Raw genomic sequence first — 12,313 nt, 5'->3', positions numbered from 1 at the left:
TGTTGTTGTCATTCCGCTAGGGACCTGTTTTCAGCATATTACATCTTCAGTCAATAACTGGTGCAGAGTGTGTATGTTTATCCCGTGCTCCCATTTAATTAGCTAGTAAATAAATAATTAAACCAATTTGTGTAGTACTGAATCACAAGTAAGGCTTGGGTGTTTGCAGACGCAAGGAGGTTAACACTGTTCAGAATGATGATATGATACAAGGTTGTGATTAATATGATTAAGTTGACTGTTTATAGATATGATAGGTAAAGACCTTTTAGAGTTTAATTCGGGAGACGGTAACTCTTTAAAGAACTGCTCTCATGGTGCCCCAGATCCTAATGAGTTAATTGTTACATGATTCATTTAATCGGGTAACAATTAAACATTGTTAGATAAATAAATAACCGTCTTCAGATTAATGTTGAAGTCAAGTCATGACAACTGTGGGACCTTATATAGACAGGTATGTGCCTTTCCAAATCATGTTCAATCAATTGAATTTACCACCGGTGGACTCCAATCAAGTTGTAGAAACGCCTTAAGGATGATCAATGGAAACAGGATGCACCGGAGCTCAATTTCAAGTCTCATAGCAAAGGGTCTGAATACTTATGTAAATAAGGAATTTCATTTGTATTTTTTTAAATACGTTTGCATAAAAATCTAAAAACCTGTTTTTGCTTTGTCATTATGGGGTTTTGTGTTTAGATTTCTGAGGATTATTACTATAACGTAACACTTTGAATACTTTCCGAAGCCACTGTACATCTATGGAGCTAGCACTAAGATTGCAAGACTGACAGATGGGATTGTGTACCACCACCACCCATCAAATTAGTGCTAACATGACTAATATACCTCTGGAACCTCCCTACAGCACAGGTTCTCAAGCTAGGAGATACTGTATTTGTCCAATGTCCACATGTCCACCTGCAGGGGATATGATATGAGTATTTCTGGGATTAGTCACCTTGTACATATCTAACAGCAGACATAAGGTTGCTTGCTAGTATTGTTTGGTAGAAAAGGTGATGTAGCAAATGAGTGTCATGAAACACATGCTAACATTGGCTTTTGTCGATCTTCAGCATAACTGTGATTTGATGTAGAAATATCAGCAAGCTAGTCTAACTAACTGCAGCGAATTCCATATAGCCTAAGCTTACACAGCTATTTTGTCAACAAACATATGGACAACTATAAAGCTATGGACTAAACTACAACAGCACTCTAACAGAGGCCCAGGTTCATATTAAACATTATTGTCTAGATAAAGACGTGTCAATGTTTCCTAACATGCTAGCTAAACTGGCTACCATTCCCTGGTCCTCTCTTCCAGTTCGTTCGACAGCCACCGGTTCATTTTGGGTGGCCAGGGCAGCCGATGGCTCAACCCTTAAGGGCTGTATATTATGACCGTCTTGAAGTGACTCAGGGTAGGGAGTCCTCAACTTCGAAACTTCTCTCCGTAGCAAATCTAGCTTCACCGATCTTCAACATCTTTACTGCTACCGTCCATGCTTGTTTGTTGTGATTGAGTGGGGTGGAAACAGCTGTGGGCATAGTTCTGACAGATTGGTGTTTCTTGGTGGTAGCAAGGAAACACCCAAGAAACACCTACATCAAACCACACCCCCAGCCTCCCGAGTGGCGCAGTGGTCTAAGGCACTTCATCGCCGTGCTAGCTGTGCCACTAGAGATCCCTTTTTGAGTTCAGGCTCTGTCAAAGCCGGCCGCGACCGGGAGACCTATAAGGCGGCGCACAATTGGCCCAGCGACACCCGGGTTATGGGAGGGTTTGGCCGGCAGGGATGTTGTTGTCTCATCGCGCTCTAGCGAACCCTGTGGCGGGCCGGGCGCAATGCACGCTGACACGGTTGCCAGGTGTACGGTGTTTCCTCCGACACATTGGTACAGCTGGCTTCAAGGTTAAGCGGGCATTGTCTCAAGAAGCAGTGTGGCTTGGCTGGGTTGTGTTTCGGAGGATGCACGGCTTTTGACCTTCGCCTCTCCCGACTCCATACTGGAGTTGCAACAATTACACAAGACTGTAACTACCAAATGGATACCACGAAATTGGGGAGAAAATTGGGCCAAAATCAGCGAGTGCAGTTCCACCTTTAAAAGTTGCGAGATTACACCGCGGGACTTAGAGGTACCCAGCGTCACGGCTTCATTGCTCCAGACTACCGCAAGGGGGAGTTAGAGCACTCATTATGCATTTGGGTCCCAAGGTTTTTATATGACCAATCATATTGAGTGGTTCCAATGACGACTTTGACGTGAGCCACCCGTCCCTGGTGACTTTCTTCAGCAAGGATGGCTGACAAAACATTATAGTGGAAGCAAATGTAATTATAACGTCATAACGAGTCAAGTTAAAAATGTACAATTGAAAGGAATATGTTAGTTATTGGAGAGACAAACAACTGAATTTTTTTCAAGTTAATTTATGAAAATCGTTATTTATCATTTTTTTTTCAGTCATATCCAATACCAGGTGTTTCAAACTCCATTCTATGGAATGATATGTCTGCATGTATGTTTTACAATTATACTCGTCAACAGTGTTTACTGCTCCTGGGACATCAATGATTACACATTGTAACTATGCAATAGATTAGAAACATGATTTAAGTAAAGGCTGATTTGTAATTCATATATACAGAATACAAACAGTACATCCTGCCAGCATGCCTACAAGCGTGCTGAATGACGCGTGGAAGAGAGCGAGGAACGAGATGGGAGTAACAATCCAGGCTATTTTCTCTGAGACAGGCATAAACATTTAATGAAACAAGAAGAAAGCAGGTTTCGAAACCCTCAACATTCTAGCCCGAAGTCCAGCACGCTACTGAGTGTGCCCAAACGTATTAATTGGCATTGGGGCAGATTGTGACTAAAAGCACTATCAATTGGAATCATGTGGAAAAGGGAGAAAGTATTATTATTAGTTTTTCACAAGCGTAGCAGTATGGGCTATTACCTGAACAATAGACTATTCAACCTTTACTAAAGAATTGTCTAACAGCCGAGCTAGGTGTGAACTCCCCCCCCCCCAACTTGCAACAAATCATTTGTATCTAACTTTCCACATCTAGCTACACGTGTATTTTCCTACACACGATTAATGTTCAGATTTTTTAAAATATAAATATATATAAATATATATACAGTTGAAGTCGGAAGTTTACGTACACCTTAGCCAAATACATTTAAACTCAGTTTCACAATTCCTGACATTTAATCCTAGTAAAAATTCCCTGTCTTAGGTTAGTTAGGATCACCACTTTATTTTAAGAATATGAAATGTCAGAATAATAGTAGAGAGAATGATTTATTTCAGCTTTTATTTCTTTCATCACATTCCCAGTGGGTCAGACGTTTACATACACTCAATTAGTATTTGGTAGCATTGCCTTTAAATTGTTTAACTTGGGTCAAACGTTTCCGGTGGCCTCCACAAGCTTCCCACAATAAGTTGGGTGAATTTTGGCCCATTCCTCCTGACAGAGCTGGTGTAACTGAGTCAGGTTTGTGGGCCTCCTTGCTTGCACACGCCTTTTCAAATATGCCCACAAATTTTCTATAGGATTGAAGTCAGGGCTTTGTGATGGCCACTCGAATACCTTGACTTTGTTGTCCTTAAGCCATTTTGACACAACTTTGGAAGTATGCTTGGGGTCATTGTCCATTTGGAAGACCCATTTGCAACCAAGCTTTAACTTCCTGACTGATGTCTTGAGATGTTGCTGCAATATATCCACATAATTTTCCGCCCTCATGATGCCATCTATTTTGTGAAGTGTAGCAGTCCCTCCTGCAGCAAAGCACCCTCAAAACATGATAGTGCCACACCCGTGCTTCACGGTTGGGATGGCGTTTTTCGGCTTCAAAGCCTCCCCCTTTTTCCTCCAAACATAACGATGGTCATTATGTCCAAAAAGTTCTTTTTTTTTTCATCAGATGAGAGGACATTTCTCCAAAAAGTACGATCTTTGTCCCCATGTGCAGTTGCAAACCGTACTCTGGCTTTTTATGGTGGTTTTGGAGCAGACTTCTTCCATGCTTAGCGGCCTTTCAGGTTATGTCAATATTGGACTCGCTTTACTCTGGATATAGATACTTTTGTACCTGTTTCCTCCAGCATCTTCACAAGGTCCTTTGATGTTGTTCTGGGATTGATTTGCACTTTTTGAACCAAAGTACGTTCATCTCTAGGAAACAGAACACGTCTCCTTCCTGAGCGGTATGACGGCTGCATGGTCCCATGGTGTTTATACTTGCGTACTATTGTTTGTACAGATGAACGTGGTACCTTCAGGCATTTGGAAATTGATCCCAAGGATGAACCAGACTTGTGGAGGTCTACCATTTTTTTTCTAAGGTGTTGGCTGATTTCTTTTGATTTTCCCATGATGTCACGCAAAGAGGCACTGAGTTTGAAGGAAGGCCTTGAAATACATCCACAGGTACACCTCCAATTGACTCAAATGATGTCAATTAGCCTATCAGAAGCTTCTAAATCCATGACATCATTTTCTGGATTTTTCCAGCTGTTTAAACGCACAGTCAACTTAGTGTATGTAAACTTCTCACCCACTGGAATTGTGATACAGTGAAATATTAGTGAAATAATCTGTCTGTAAACAATTGTTGAAAAAATTACTTGTGGCATGCACAATGTAGATGTCCTCGCCGACTTGCCAAAGACAGAGAACAGTTACTATGTATGTATGTATGTATGTATGTATATGGATACATATATTTACCCAAAAAATATATGGGGGATTGGAAATGATGCATTGATGGAATCAACAATCTTTCTTCAATATTAAAGCTGATCCACATTTTAACTCACATTTTAGACTCACATTTAAATGCTTTGGCCGATAAATTAAATCTGATTTCTCCGTCAGTAAACTCAGAGAACAAGTGCACTAAAGGAAGTTATACATTTCTGTTATGGATATGAATGTGTTAAGTTTAATTTCTTGATGACATGACACATTAATCCAAAATGTTGTTCACTCATGCAAAGGTTATTGCAATTAAATTAATGAATGTTGCTTTAGGCTTTGAAGTTAAACTACAGTCATTTTCACCAGAAAGAATACTTGACGGGAGGGAAAGAAATGAGGGAATGAGGGATGAAGTGAAGCGTCATTACTTGTTGCTGTGAGCAACTTGGACTGGGTGACATTTGATTTCTACAGCTCTTCATGCACATCAGTCTCTCATCCCTAACTCCACAGAGCGATGCAGTATTATGTCGAGAACTATTAAAGGTTCATTACCATCTACGTTTTTATCGTATTTTGTTAATGGAGATTAGATCATATGACAGCCCATTGAAATTCAATTTAGATTTTCTACGTTTAATTATGTGGAAACTTAGTACATGATTAGATTGAGACCAGGATAGGATTTAGGCTGATGCACATGGGGTCATAACTGCAGTGATACATTTGTCAGCAATCTTAGAAAAACCTTCAGTAGGTATTACAACCACAGACAAGACAATTATTGCACACAATTAAGAGCACTGTGAACTAAAATAGCAGAATATAAAAATGTCACTCAGACGATCATCTCAAATTTAGTAATTTCAGCTATGAGAGAAAGGTATGCACAATAGTGTTTGTGCAGTGTTGGAGAGTGACGCCTTATGTAAGTGATAAAAAAAAAACTGTAATATGTTACGTTACCAGCTAAAATATTGTAATCAGATTACATATACTTTTAAAAAACTAAATTATTACTTCTAGTATTACTTTAAAATTCAGAAGAAAAAAAATATTTTACGCCTTTCTGTTTTCTCAATGACACTCAAATCAGCATTGAAAAAAGGCTCAAGTTTAAGTTTGGATGGATCGTGGGAAAAAAGCAGGAATCGGCTTTTGTAGGCCACAGTCCAAGCTATGTCTTCCAATGGTGCGGCTGTTGTTGTCATCCATAGATTACCTAGAATTAGTTTATATATTTATTTCTAGATTTCCAGTCACTCAAATTAATTGAATACCCCTTGATCTTCAAGAAAAGGACTTGAAATTACAGAGGTATAGATTAGCCCCAATTTGTTTTACATGAGTATAACCCAAAAACAAAGGACTTATTATCCTACTGTTGTTTACGATTTTGCTGTCATGGAGGACTGATTGGGCTCATTGCTTCGAGTTGAAAAACTAATGCTGCTCTCATGGAATGGCATGCTTTGAGCACTACCGAAAAGTGCTATTTGCATGTGAAAAATGTATGCCATATTCTGCATTTGATATAGGCCAATTGTTTACGTTTTTGTTGGTGACACTTTCATATCTCAATAACTTGCAGCTGTTTAAAGGGCGAATCCACAGTTGAAACAATAACAAAGCTGGTAAAAGATAGGGGATGGGCCTGGAGAAATGTAACCACTCTCAGATTAATAGACAGGATGATGGATGCAAGAACAGACTATCCATGATATCAAAATTATTGTTTTAACCATGTTGAGTCTTATACAGTGTTTGCTTACATTTACAATTTTTACAGACATTGGAGAAAAATAGGATTATGTTTTGGGTTCTCATGGGGTGTGACAGTTTCACTAAACACATGGGGCATTGATAAAATAATCAATTGGTCTGTAGCAACTACAGAATGCCCCTTTAAGTCTATCAAAATTGCCAGTGTTTGAGCATGTGTCCAACTAGGCCTATGGGCATTTTTGTTTTAATCAGCAGGAATTAGATTGAGCAATAAAATAGCAGAAAATTATGAAATTAAACTGGTTGTTGACAGTATGAAGCACAATACCAGCGGGGGAGTTTAGAAGGTAGGAACTCACTCAAACTTTTATTCCATAGGCTGAGATCTGCATTATGCAGCTGTTGCAAGAGCACGTTTTTCACTACGCAGCTTCAACTTTTGGGTTAAAATACACATATACATTTGTGATGAGCCATCCACAACAACCACAATCCGTAAGGTGCAAATAGCTAAATGAGAGAGCAGCAGTGTGATTTCCATCAATGAGTTATGTAGGCATCAATAGTAAGTGATATCCGTATCGCCTGTAAGCTACACTGCTGCTGTCGTCCTTACCTCCAAGCATTTATTCAAGTTGGATAATCTTTGGATGCCGACAGTAGTTGCACCATTGGAAGATATATCTTGGACTGTAGCCTGCAAAAGCCTATTCCTGCTATTTTCCCGCAATCCATCAAACACATTTGGTGTGTCATCATAGTGTTCTCTGATTTGTGGTCAGACTCGCTCAGGCGGAAAACAAACTTATACTTGCGCCTTTTTTCAATGCTGATTTGAACGACATTGAAAAAACAGAAAGTAAAAAAAACTAATCGGAAACATCCTTTCTGAATTTTAAAGTAATCCTAGAAGTAATCTACTTTTTCAAAAGTATCTGTAGTCTGATTACAATATTTTTGCTGGTAACATTAACAGTTTTTGTTTTTGTAATCAGTTACATGTAATCCTTTACTCCCCAACACTGCTTACAACCAAGATAATATATCACATACTGTGTGTTTAAGTCACATCAGATCAGAACAGTAAGCACCAACTCACAATTAAAAAGGAACCCTATAGTGTAAGGTTGAACTGCCAAGAAAGATGCCTATAATGAAATAGACAACATTCAACTTGGTTAATTTCAAACATCTACTTTCTGTAACCCAGCGCAACAGAGGAGAAGCATTCCACTCCATTTGAATTAATTGGTCCTTGACCTGCTGTATTCAGAGGCACGGCTTTGAAAAACATTCTTGTCCGAATCAGCACTTCTGCCGTCTACCAAAGGGCTTGTAAGACACCTGTCAAAACACACTGACTGTGAATGACACTGTGATGGCACCCGGATCACCCAATGTGTTATGATGGAACATAAAAAAAACCAGCACGCCTTGTGACTTGACTTCACAACCTATGCACATTAAACTAGAAATACTGAATGTGATGTGTATAGAAGGCTGCCTGCTGGCAGTGTGTTCAGTATGTGCAGCTTGTGACACCCACCCGTGACAAAGATGGCCTTGAGGTCCTTGAAGAGGCACGTTGTAGGCAGTAAAGTCACTTGCATGTCTGTTCTCAGTGTTTGAGTCCAATAATAACATTCATAAAAGGGCACAGTGCCGTCTAAAAGGCGATTCCAAGGGCTAGGGCCACCACTGAACAATACATTTCAGTCCCATCAACAAACATGGATTCTGACAATGTTAAGTTCCACTGGTAAGTGTTGGTGATCAAAATAACTGTGACATGGGGTTCTTTCCGGAGAGTAGTGCTGTTGCCACCTGCATAACTTCTATTGTACATGACAACAGCCAACTATAGCATCTGAAATTTGAGAACAAATAAGTAATCTCATGGCTGGTATGCATTTGCTTGAGAACATGAGGGATACTACTTCAAAAGTAAAGGGCTAAAATAAGTGTGATTGCTGTCTCTGGATAAGTGGAATTCCTGAGAACAGGAGAACACTAACTTGATATGAAAAGGTGGCAGGCTCATCAACTAACTGGATATGAAAAGGTGGCAGGCTCATCAGTGACTAACAACATTTGCGTGAATGTCACTCACTGACACTTGGGTCATGGCACAGCCCTGTTTGACTTGGTGGAGGGACAGGAACACACAAAGTCATAGTCGCTGACAGGGCTAATACGTACATTAGCATATCAGCAGTACGGCACACGCATATATTACATTAGCTTAGCGGTGATTCGTAGATAACAGGTGAATAGTTGAGCGGGACCTCACAATACACCACATAAATGCTGTTAAAGAAAATGGTCTCAAAATGAATCCCCATATTGTACATCGACGATTTTTGATGTTTAAAGTTCTGGGAAATTACAATCACACCGCACATTTATTAACCTGTGTATGTATCAAAAACGATCAAACAAATCAAACTTGTCAAAAAACAAACTGTCAAACAAACATTCAGCACATGTATATGTATGCAGTATCAGGCGAATAGTTGAAGGGCAAGGTGTCTTTAGGAGACTGTTTATTTATCAGCTTGAGGGAAGGTGTTTTGTGTAGTTTGTGTACCATGTCATGGTAAGAGGTTTCTTGTGGTGGCCACTTGAGTGATTGCTCAGAAAAGAAAAAACCCTTGGGTGAGTCTTGTCAGGAATGGCAACGTTCAAGGTTGCCCAGGTGGTAATGCACACAGGTTCCTTGTCACAGCTGCAAGGCAGACTTAATCTTGATTGGTAATTGTTGGGTGAGTCTTGTCAGGCTTCTCCACACAGTAAGGCATATCTATCCTGGTTAGTTCCCCAATTGCACCTGTGACTATCATGACTGCTTGGAACACCAAAACACTAACCACCACCTTGAATTTGTGATCCTCTGATAAAGATTGCAACTCAGGCATAAGGCAGCATTTGCCTTCTGCGACTACACCTCATAGCGCAAAGCGACAGCTCCTTTAATCAATTTGATTACTGCTCATCCTCACAAGAGGAGCGGTATTGCACAGAGAGGTCTGCCACTTAGGGTACAAAGGACGTTATGCAATCAGCTGACGAGATTTAAATGAGAGAAGATGTGCCCCACCGGCCTGCTTGAAGATTATGCATAGTAAGCATTAACCTGGGCTTTTAGCCTGGTACAATGGGACCAACACTCACTCAACCCACACAGCTGAGTTCGGCGACATCTCCCTCAAAGCATTGGTCGCGCGGCGCATCTCCCAGCCCAACAAAGTAAATGAGTCATACATAAAGCATTTAATTTAACCTTTTCATTGGCGTTTCAAGTCTTTTTTCTCTCAAAGTAAAACATGAAAAATAATGAAGTTCCTAGTGAACTTTTAGAATCTTCACATGTTAATGATGTGAAATTGACATGTTGGAATTGCCTGTAAAAGAAAATAACCAAACATGAGCAACAATGACTTTCATGTTTTCAAGCCTACTCTTCTCAGAAGGCTTTCTAACAGCAATACATTACCATTATGTACCCAGACATTAAGTTTGGCTTATTTGCATAATATAAATACCAGCCTGCCTGAGTCCTTGAAGTATATAGCAAAATGAGAGGCCATTATCCAGTTGATGAACAACATTATATACATCATGAATGCAATTGGTATATTACCTTTAGACATGTATTTGCACATCAAAAATTTAAAGGCTTAACATTGGATCATAATATGAATCGTTTAATTGCCAATGGCCTCGTTTCCAACACTGAATGTGATGAATATATGTTTAAACCATGTTAATTCTTAATGAATGTTTTCCATAACACCAGTGTCTCACTAGCTTGTGAAAATATCTGTACATTTTTACTCATGTTAAATCGTCAGAGGGAAATGTTTCTCTATTTTATTTATCAGTTTTAGTTCAATAATGCATTCTATTTTCAGATGCAACTCTGTTGCTAGCTATGCACCTTGTGTGAGTTAGAATTATAAGGTTTAGGGAAATGAGGCCATAGTTTTATTACAGTTGTAAGGCCAAAGTTCAACAGGTGTGAGAGCAATACCATCTAGCTCAATTACATGTTTTGTTTATTTAAAATGGATTACTCATATGTCTACTATAGGTGGAAGCAAACTCAATCTAGCCATTTATCAAATAATTCATCAGATATTGCAAATTAATAAAATATGTATTTAAACTGACAGCAAGACCATAAATTAACCTTAGGGATAAGCACAAGAATAGCAGAATGTGCGGTCAAGGCCATATTAAAACTCATGGATAGAGTGAGAAAGAGTGGTAGCTACGTTCGGGTGCATTAAATAGCCTTCGGGGCTTAATTTGTTCTCTCATCAGGCATGGCTGGACACAATATGGGAAAAGACAGCTGAATTTTTTTGCAAGAATAGTACTGTTTAACCGCAGCAAAGGGTAATCAGAACAATGTGAATATGTAATGGGTCAAGCAGGGAGAGCTCTGTGATTATACGATTTGTAGACACTCTGATCCATCATATTTAGTTGTGTTGATGGCTTTGCAACATTGTAGTTAAGTTATTCGGCCCATGTTTTGGTATGCAATCAAAAGCCATTTTTTCATGTTATCTTTCTTTCCTTAAACAACACATTCATTTGTAATAGTATTTTTTCCCCTTTCTGTGACAGCATCCATTTTCCTAAAGTGATGCATAACTCAGCATACATTATTTACACTTCACATCATATGTTATTTACTTTGTCACAATTCCACATCATATTGTCATCTACATAGTCTATGTCACTACTGTGTGGTGGCCCATGCTATCTGTGGTCATTTACACTGAGTGTAAAAAACATTAGGATCACCTGCTCTTTCCATCACAGACTGACCAGGTGAATCCAGGTGAAAGCTATGATCCCTTATTGATGTCACTTGTTTAATCCACTTCAATCCGTGTATGTGAAGGGAAGGAGACAGGTTAAAGTAGGATTTTTAAACCTTGAGAAATGGATTGTGTATTTGTGCCATTCAGAGGGTGAATGGGCAAGACAAAATATTTATGTGCCTTTGAACGGGGTATGGTAGTAGCTGCCAGGCGCACCAGTTTGAGTGTGTCAAGAACTGTAACGCTGCTGGGGTTTTTTACGCTCAACAGTTTCCCGTGTGTATCAAGAATAGTCCATCACCCAAAGGACATCCAACCAACTTGACACAAATGAGGGAAGCAGTGGAGTCAACATGAACCAGCATCCCTGTGGAACGCTTTCGACACCTTGTAGAGTCCATGCCCTGACGAACTCATTAATTCACCAGATCTTATTTAGGGGCTTCATAGCAAAGGGGGTACATTTTTTTAAACAAGTTATTTTTTTAATTTCACTTCACCAATTTGGACTATTTTGTGTTTGTCATTTACATGAAATCCAAATAAAAATCCATTTAAATTACAGGTTGTAATGCAACAAAATATGAAAAATGCCAAGGGGAATGAATACTTTTGCAAGGCACTGTACATAGTGTCAGGGATAAACTAAATCCTAAACCCCAGGGAGAACAAGGCAGGCCATTAAAGACAATTCACATCCCTATATGTCCCCTTTGCTCTCCCACCCTTGACCTGCCGCACATACTGCCAAGAGAAAGGTAGAATAGTAGAAAGTATGTCATTTCCCTGAGGTCACAGTCTTTCCCTAATGTCTCTATATTCCACCCACTGCATTTCAAAGCATCGCAAATCTAAGTTACGACTGGCTGTTAAAGAATGATTCCAAAGCGTAATCAATATCTAATACATTTAACTAGCTTGGTATAAATCTCTGTTAAATGACTAGTCTTGTTTTATTTGAGGGCCTGATGCGTTTCAGTACTGTAACATCAGTGTTGCACTCCTATAGACACATGAGGT

The sequence above is a fragment of the Salmo salar genome, chromosome 17 (assembly GCF_965601325.2).
Source record: "Salmo salar chromosome 17, fSalSal1, whole genome shotgun sequence".
Lineage (NCBI taxonomy): Eukaryota > Metazoa > Chordata > Actinopteri > Salmoniformes > Salmonidae > Salmo > Salmo salar.
The sequence above is the reverse complement of the archived record's forward strand: the minus strand, read 5'-3'. Positions refer to the sequence as shown.